This window comes from Scophthalmus maximus, chromosome 1 (assembly GCF_022379125.1).
Source record: "Scophthalmus maximus strain ysfricsl-2021 chromosome 1, ASM2237912v1, whole genome shotgun sequence".
In the NCBI taxonomy this organism is placed as follows: Eukaryota; Metazoa; Chordata; class Actinopteri; order Pleuronectiformes; family Scophthalmidae; genus Scophthalmus; species Scophthalmus maximus.
This window is the reverse complement of record NC_061515.1, coordinates 913,162-922,500: the sequence shown is the minus strand read 5'-3', so window position 1 is coordinate 922,500 and position 9,339 is coordinate 913,162. Positions and strand designations below refer to the sequence as shown.

General features: G+C 42.3%; 1 long non-coding RNA gene across 1 annotated transcript in view; it reads left to right on the top strand.

Annotated features, from left to right (window-relative positions):
• Positions 1–3,381, top strand: part of LOC118316384 — a 3,753-nt gene extending 372 nt beyond the window's left edge. The window contains exons 1-2 of the long non-coding RNA XR_004795184.2: positions 1–2,828; positions 2,919–3,381. The exon at positions 1–2,828 is cut by the window's left edge and continues 372 nt beyond it. This is a non-coding gene — a long non-coding RNA (uncharacterized LOC118316384). The remainder of the gene's footprint in view (positions 2,829–2,918) is intronic.
• Positions 3,382–9,339: the final 5,958 nt, after the last annotated feature.

Sequence of the window (9,339 nt, the reverse complement as noted above, 5' to 3'; positions counted from 1 at the left end):
ATTATGTCAACAACCATAATGTTCCTCTTCTTCAGCAGAGCGAGGGAATATTCTAAATATAAATGTAATCATGGAAACAACAAGACAAAGTCGCAGGGAAACAGCCTGACATGATTAAGAGTGTGATCCACAGTCAGCCGCCCAAGTTGTCACCAGAATCCTGTCAAGTGCAGTGTTTGTCCAATAGGTTGTCCAATACTGTTGCCGGTAAACCAAGCTGTGTTGTTTCAATCGCACCACGGCTGCACAGATGTGAAGTTTAAAGCCTGGAGATATTAAAATCATAGGCCTCATTAAACTCAGTTATTTATGTTCACGCAGCAGCCCAGCCAGTCAGATCAGATCTCCCTGGCGGTGCGTGGTCGTGAACTGTCGTCTAAATAACAGCAGCTGTGAGAGCCTGTCAAACCAGACCGACTGATATCGTGGCTAAGGATCCCAGATCACAGTAAAACTGTCACAGACACTTTATCGTCTGCATTCAGGGCTCAGGACATTTCCACACATCTTAAATTTCCATGAGATGAGCAGCAAGATTCACACATCCTCATCTTGCCAGCTTGCGACCATACATCCCCTCGCACATACTTTGCTCCTCTAGACTTTCATTTTCTCTGTTAATGGCAAGAACTCTCGTATCTAATTAAATCCTGTGCGACAGGTTCTGACACTGTTTTTGCAGTAATAGCAATGAGGCATTGGCATCGATCTGTTTGTCTAACAGTATTGTGCCCTGACAAACTGGTGAGAATACTAATACATTGTGTATGGACATTCGTGGTCCCCAGGGGACGATTCTTAGTGAGTAACTCCTTATAATTATGTCCTTTGACCTTTGCTGCTGATATCATCCTCAAACTTCCCCTTGAAGAACACGTTGAGACTCAACAGAAGATGACAGCTTTTGTTTGAATCTATGAAACCATTTTATTCATGTTTCCCCTGACAAGGACCTGCGGTGGCCATTGGGTGCAGAGTCAGAAGTAGCATGATATTGTTATTAGCATCACACTTCCTGTGGTGGAGGTTGGCGTGAACGGATCAACAAACTCAGCCTGTTGTAGTCAGACTAATACTCAAATGCATATTAGTCTGGGATTAATTAGTCTCTGTTAATTTACGATTTCCGAGAGGTGTTGCCAACAGATGCAGACCAAAATACCATTGATACCATTGAGAGCGACAAATCATGTGACGTCTGCCGAGCGACGAGAACACTGTCAATTTGTTTCCCCTAATAGAAACTTGTAGAAACTATGGTAACGGCGTGCAAACTGGACGTTCAAGACAAACCCATCTTCTTTTTAGTTTCTCTTCAACCGTCCCTGAAATGCCATCATCAGGCCAAAATATCCCCGCTGCTCGCAAAATATCTCCATATCTTAGAAACGGTCCGAATGTCACGCTTGTGCTCCCAAGAGGTTGAACCCAACAGGTTCTAGTCATCAAACAATCAGTTTAAGGCGATACTACGTTCAAGGCTCGACTTTAAGACTGTCAGTCTGTAATTTGGTCTTTTCTACACGTTTGATAATGTGCGATGTAAAGAACATTGCAGCATCCAGAGGAGCGATAGCCTCGGACTTCTGTTCTTGTTCTCTCATCATCTCCATCTCTTCCCGTCTTCACTGTGACCTGATACCGACACAACATGATCAAATTGACGGTGATCCAACCCACGGACAGGCGTGGCCGTGTCCCCAGTCTGCCTGCCAACACAGAGTATAGACTGATGTGACAGCTCCGTAGTCTGCAGCCATCCTGGGTGGGCGAGGCCAGCCGCGGTTTAACAGGATAATCTCCACGACAGACTCAGTCCTTTGTTCCTCTTCAAAGGACCTTTGAACGGGAAATACCCACCTCAGGTTTTACAGTCCGACTTAACCCCAGAACGGACAAGTCGCCTCACCAGAGACCAGTATCCACAGCCCATTACAGACGCTCAACGGCCGGATGCCATTTTCACTTTGCAGTATTTTCTTCTTCTTCTTCTTCTTCTTCTGCCTTTGATGCCTTTGCACGACTGAGTGTGTATGTGTGTGTTTGTGACTCTTATGAACACAGCATATGGAGGTCAGAGGGACCGAGGCCTTAACAATACAAGTAGACAAACGCAAACCTATCCTTTTAACATTTGACCTGACCCCTGACCCCGAAAAACCTGACCAACAGAAAGAGAGGGATGGACGGAGGATGAATTTACTGCCCCGTCGTAATGAGGTCAAACAGGACTAATTGTTCACAACTGTTTACATTTGGACCGTAAAGTAAAGTAGTAGCAGTTCTCACTGATCAGCTGACTGCAGGACAAACCTTCACTTAAAGGAGCTGTATTAATGTTTCTCCTATTGCTACTTAGCTAGCGTTAGCATTAACAGCTGTTAACTCACCAATCGAGCAGAAACTTACTTTAAACTTTTTTCTCACAAAGATAACATTTTTAAAAATTGTCTCTATTTCTGTAACTTTTTTGAAAAGTTTGCATCTAAGAAAGTTAGCATGCTAACCAGCTAGCTCCATCTTCTAATTTTCCAATAGCGAGTCATTGTAGAGGCCGGAATTTATCTTTAACTTGTCAAGTAGTGCTAAAACTGTTTTATACACAGACTCACGAGCAGACATCCATAAGGATATTTATTATATTCATACTTATGTCATTTCATGCTTGTATCATTACAACTTCCACTGTTGACTTTAATTCATCAAAACACAATTCAAAGTAAGTTAAAGTTAAGTAAGAAACCCATTACTTTGAATGTATTCTGGACCGTGAAGCTGCACTAATCAATTCTCTTCATGGCTCATGTAGTGACGACCCACTCCTGCAGGTCAGATCACCATCTTTCACTTCAGTCTTTTGGTTTTATGACCAACATCTTTACTGTTCTCTCTCTCTCTCGTCACCACGGCCTTCAAAGGAAGCAGTTTGAACAGAAAACGCTCTGATGAACGTGTTCTTCTCAACCACCTGTCCAGCACCGAACCCGTCCAGACCAAGTCAACAGCAGCTGGCGAACACGGTGGAGACATTAGTGACTGAAGACTCAACGTTTCTCAGGAACTGAGGTTCAAACTGGAGCTGAGGGAGAGTGAAGATCAATACAACTCCAACAAACTGTTTATCAAGTGTTGAAACTTTAAGATTGAGTTGTTTAAAAAAACTATGATTGGTTGTGTTTAAAGCCAGAAATAAGACTTCTACCTGAACATTTACAGAGGCTGTTCTTATCAAATGATGAGGATCACAAGGAACTATGATTTCAAAAGTCCATACGCAGATGTGTATTTCTGTATATGGAGTGAAACTGTGTAGTTCTCTGGGCAATGTTAAAATGTTGTTCAAATATTTTTCAATTAAAAAAATAAAAAAGAACAAATAAGGAAACTGTGTGTATGGAGTAATAATTAAGTTCTGTTGATTGCTATTGATTAATATAATTGTATAAAAGAATATTGATTTGGTTTTGATTGAAAAAAGGAAATCTAAAAAGGGACGGTCATCTGTATTTATAATATTCATATGAAAGGGGCGGGGCAATATAAGATTTAAGTGTATTGTTTGTTTTGTAAAATTGTGTTTGGTGACACTGAAATGAACAAAATAAATTATTATGAAATGAAATGAAATACTATTTGCTCTGTAGCACTGGAAGAGTAAATCAGCTTTACTTTACTTATTAGTAAATAAGCAACAAGTCACATTCAATTTAAGGCAAAAAACATCCTCAGTCACAATTTATTAAGATTTTTAAAACTCAAGAATCTGTCATGTGAGGGAACTGAACTGTTGTTGTGTCCAGTCGACTTCAGTAGTTGACATCTTCAGTAATGTCCCACAAAACGTGAGCAGATTTTTAAATGAACATCCAATTGGCAAACCATTTGGTTTAATATCTTAATATAATGGTAAATACATTGTGATCTTTGGATAATTAAACAAAGTTTCTCATGTAAAACATAGATATTTATATAAGTAGTAGTTTGTGTTCTTTAGTTGCAGCTCTTCCAGCCTATTTAAAGTTATATGTGGATAAAATAAAGTGATTTGACTTCTGGTATGAAGACTCAACATGAACAACGTCACCTCTCCGAGGCTCAGTTGTTGACTCCCGGTGTTGGGTGTGTGTCGTACATGTGTTATATACGTTGGGGAACTTGTGCGTGAACACTATCCCCCCGGCCGGACTAACGGGAGCCGGGCTACATGTCACCATGACACGCAGACTAATGCAGGAACAAGCGGGACATGGATTAAGAAGAAATCCTACATGGGATTCCAATATGTTGCTGTGGCCATGATGGAGACCGGGCAGGTGCGCCGCAAGACAATGAGCTCTTTTACATGTGTGTGTGTGTGTGTGTGTGTGCCTGTACGTGTGTGTGTGTGTGTGTGCATTTGTTTGTGTGTGTTTGTGCGTGTGTGTGTGTGTGTGTGTGTGTGTGTGTGTGTGTGTGTGTGTGTGCGTTTGTGTGCGTGTGTGTGTTTGTGTGTGTGTGTGTGTGTGTGTGTGTGTGTGTGTGTGTGTGCCTGTGTGTGTGTGTGCATGTGTGTGTGTGTGTGTGCATGTGTGTGTGTTTGTGTGTGTGTGCGTGTGTGTGTGTGCGTGTGTGTGTGTGTGTGTTTGTATGGGTGAACAAATATCCTCTCTAATGCCAAAACGATGAGGCTGTGGAACTTTGACGGAGTTATTGAAGTTATTGTTTCTTGCAGCCTTAGTTTGATATATGGTGGTTAATATTAGATAATGTCCTGTAGAATCATTACATCAGTCATTACTAGTCAGTTTGCTGATGTTATTGTGTCACTGTTGCACGATACTTTACTAGATTTTCCATTCAGCCAAAGTAACATTAGCTTTCAATCAAATTAAAACTATGGCAAAGGTTTACAGATACTTAAAAAATGGTAACATATTTCTTAATTTTTCGTAAACATATTGTTTTTGTGCCTTTCACAAATATAAACTGTACTTAACAAATACTGTTTAGCTTTAATAGGGTTGTTTATTCATTGTTTTCTTGTAGAAATGTTGATTATCCTGCGACAGAAAGTGATTGAAAGTGAAAGTTATATAAAGATAAACTCTTCATTTGACGTGTTCTCCAGATATCACAGACATGATTTTATGATCAGGACTTAAATGTATTACTCTTCACATGAAAGGTCAAATGAGCTCCGTCAAAATGTAATTCACTTTCTCAAGAGCATTCAAATATGCTGTAAATGAAAAACTTGTGATCTTGAGGAGACGTCACTATATCCTCCACAGCCCACAGTCACCAGGCTTCGGGAGATTCAGCTCCACTGTCAAAAAAATCCATAACAGAAACCCAGAAATCATAAATTAGGGCCCAGACAAGGCGGACCACACAACCGACGAGGCGATGAGCGCAGCCACCTGTGGAGAGAAAGTCACCGAGGACGGATAAAGATTTGAGGAGGGTGGATGTGAGGTTGTTGTTGCTTTAAGGGGGGTGGACTCTGCAGGCGCTGACCTCCTGCTCCGCTACATCTTTATTTCATGGCTGACAAAGTGAATGCCGTTGCACTGCAAGGAATTCTGCCTCCACGTCTGATTTATGGGCCTCAGCTGCCGTCGGCCACCAGCTGGTCCTCAGATGGGCCTCAGACAGACACACGGACGGAGGAGGACGTTCCCGAGTCGGGTAACAGAGGTTACACAGAAGGAGGCAAGGTAAAGAGGAAGGTCTGTTGATGGATAACTTGGATCGGCTACGTATACGTAGATGTTTTTAAAACAGTGATCAATAATCAAAACTGTTTATAAAAAGGAGTTTTTTGCAAAAAAACACGATGCAATTGATTGACGTATTCTAATTCAATGGGTTCAATCAATGTGGTGATTGTAATACTCATAATGCAACTCTTCTTACTACGGTGGCCCTGAGGGCTCACAGCTCTGAAACTTAAAGCTACAGTGTGTAAATATTCAGAAGAACTTATTCACAGAAACTGAATATATTGTTTATAACTCTGTTCATATGAGTTAATATAGTTCCATGAGGTGGACCGACCTCCGTGTGAGTCTCCATGTTTCTACGTCCTGTTGAATACAGTTGTTGAACTAAACGCTCCAGAATACGTCGCGTTCACGTTGAACTTTCAGACGCTGACGGAAATTGGAAATGGGATCAGCGGTGCGCCGCCATAAAGTGTCCCCTGTCGGTCGCTCACTTAAAAGTGATGCACGCGTCTGGACACGCTTTTTGTTGCCGCAGATTTTGACTGGCAGCACTAATACAGTTCTCTTTCTGTCAGTGATGTTGAAATGAGATAAAAAGTAAATGTTTTAGTTTTAGTTTTTTTTGAGGTGTGCATCACTTTTAAGTGTCCTCTGGACACACGTCTGTTTTGTTGCAGCCTATTTGCAGAGCTTTTTCTTAATGCTGCGCATGTTTTGTCCAACTGATGAAGGTGTTTTCTCTAGTTCTGGTGCTGTGAGCTCTCAGGGCCTCCGTCCACACACAGTAAGAAGAAAAAAATCTTCACAAACAAGTCTGTGTGTTTTAGAGTCTTTGCCCACATCCGGACATTTTACGAGACCAGTGACGATGATACGTCCCATCTTCCCTCTGTCTCTCTTCCCTGTGGACCAGAAACTGTCCAATAAGTAATCTTTAAAAAATGAATCAGACAAGCCGTAAGTGAGGAGGGGGAGGAGCTGGAGAGACAGACAGGGGGGATGAAAACCCAGTTAAGCTTGTTAAAGAAAGTCATCTGAATTCAGGCCCCATTCCCTCCATTGATCGGCACGTCGGGGGGGAAACCAAAACGTTTGGCTTATTTTTAGCCAATTAAGCTGCGAGAGAGCCAATTGTGCATGTGTGCTATCGAGGAGCTCTTTGCACAAAGTGCTTATTGTCAGGGCTGCTTGCAGAGGGATCAATTGCGGGCTCTCGTGATTGGATTAGCCGCGTAATCAATGCCGCTCACTAATATATTAACAAGGTAATTATAATGCTGCGGAAGAGGGAAGTTGTAGCCTCGCTGCAACAAACGCAACACACCATCTCGGACCTTCTCAGATATTACAGGCCTGAGTGAGAACGACAAAAGATTCACGCACACGCACACGCACGCACACACACGCGCACGCAGAAACACGCACACACGCACACACGCACGCACGCACGCACGCACGCACGCACGCACGCACGCACGCACGCACGCACGCACGCACACACACACACACACACACACACACACACACACACACACACACACACACACACACACACACACACACACACACACACACACACACACACACACACACACACACGCACACACACACACACACACACACACACGCACACACACACACGTGGAGAAGGTGTTGATCACATTACTGATGATGACACTTCACACTCGCAGTGGAGACGTGCAGCGGCAGCAGAGCCCAGATACACAGTTATTATATTTATACATATGTAAACAGTGTCCGAGTCTTTACTGCACGTTTGAAGAAATGTACACGTCTTCTGTGCTCTCGAAATTCCAGCAGTTCAACATTAGACATCGACCCCCTCCCCCCTTCGCTGTTACGATTTAGAAAAATGACAGATGTTGATGACTTCATTTAAACCCGATGACCACACATGTGGTGTCTGAGTTGCATCTGCATTCTCATAAACTGTACATGTTGTCATACTAAGCATATTTACAGTTGTACTATAACACAATGTTGTTAATACTAGTGTGGATGGCGGGTAGGTTAAAATGCAATATATGATTCATAATAATCAATAAAATGCACATGTAGTCATAATGAACTAGGTCACCGTTGACCGGTGAATGGAAAACATGCATTAAACATAATGGGAGTTAATTGGCTTCAATGCAAACTCATTAAATGTAAATCTCATTACAGAAGCTCATTAAGTAATCATAATATGTTTATTTATAGTTAATTATATCTGTTCAGACTGCACCTTGCTCCCTGAATTTTTTAATATAAAAAATGATATATATATATATATATGAGCACTTGAATCTGTCTTTTGCCTATTGGACGAATGTTTATGTCTATTGATTCCTGCACTTTTGGGTAATATCTTCATGGTTGAATGCACTTATTGAAAGTTGCTTTGGAGAAAAGGGTCTGCTAAATGAATGAAATGTAATATAATGTGATTAGATGAGCAAATTGGAAATAATTATGCAACATGTCGTTGTATGAACAGTACACAGAGTATGTGGCATAAATAAAATAGTTCTTCAGTTACAGGTGAGCTGAAGAAGACTCGGAGGAATAGAACCGAACAAATTAGAGACGAGACAAAGAAACACACACACACACACACACACACACACACACACACACACACTTCTGCACGAGACAGAGAGAGAAAAGAAAAATGATATCCTATGAAGCCATGTCATGGCCACGAGCTCATCTTGTTAGCTCGAGTCTGAGAGATCTTCGAGAGTTGCAGGATTCTCCAACACTGTCACGTTCAGAGGCGCTCGCCGTTGTCAACTGTTTAAAGGCCCAGCGCCGCTTTGAAGAAGCTGTCCCTTTGTCCCGAGGACGAGGACGGGGACGAGGGGGCTTAGCCGCCCTGCTTGGTATTCCCCCCGAGGCTTTGTGCCTTTGGGGGGGGGGGGGGGCACATAAGTACTTAAGCAAAGTTTATATTTACTCAGGAATTTTCTCAGCTTTGCTTTACTTTAGTGGGGAAAACAATAACCGGAGTGAATCGACGCCACCATTATAAGCACTTATGCAAAGTTCATATTAGCAATGGAGATTTCAACCTTGGCAGGAATGTCCGCGAGGAGGCAACATAATGATTCCACCGCCGCACAAATCTGCTTTTCAACTCTTGAGCAAGCGCCGGTGTGAAAGACGATGTGAGGGAAACCTCGACCACGCGGTTTTACTTCCCTCCAGAGTTATTTCTTCTTCTTTCTGTTACTTACCCAGTGAACATCTCTGTCCCCACGTTACTCAAAGTGATACAGTGAATTAAAAAGGTTCTGGTTCGTCCCAGCGACAGTTTTGGGGATGTGTGAAATATTTATATGATCAAAGTGCACAAATATCCGCATGTGTACTCAATGTCAGACGCAAGTGAAATTTGTAGACGAGTTCAAGAACAAACACGGAGCTTCCTTCAGTCACAAGCGTTACAAGTCTTTGTTCAATATCGGTCATTTATTCTTTAATTTCCAGGCGATAACTTTATGATCCATTCCACAACTTTGGGACCGAGACTTTCCAAACTGTAGACCTGGAACAGGGGAAGTCTTCCATCCGCCTGTTTACGTGTTAAAAACCTGCGGCCCGTGGGTTTGACTCCCGGTCAGGGAATAAT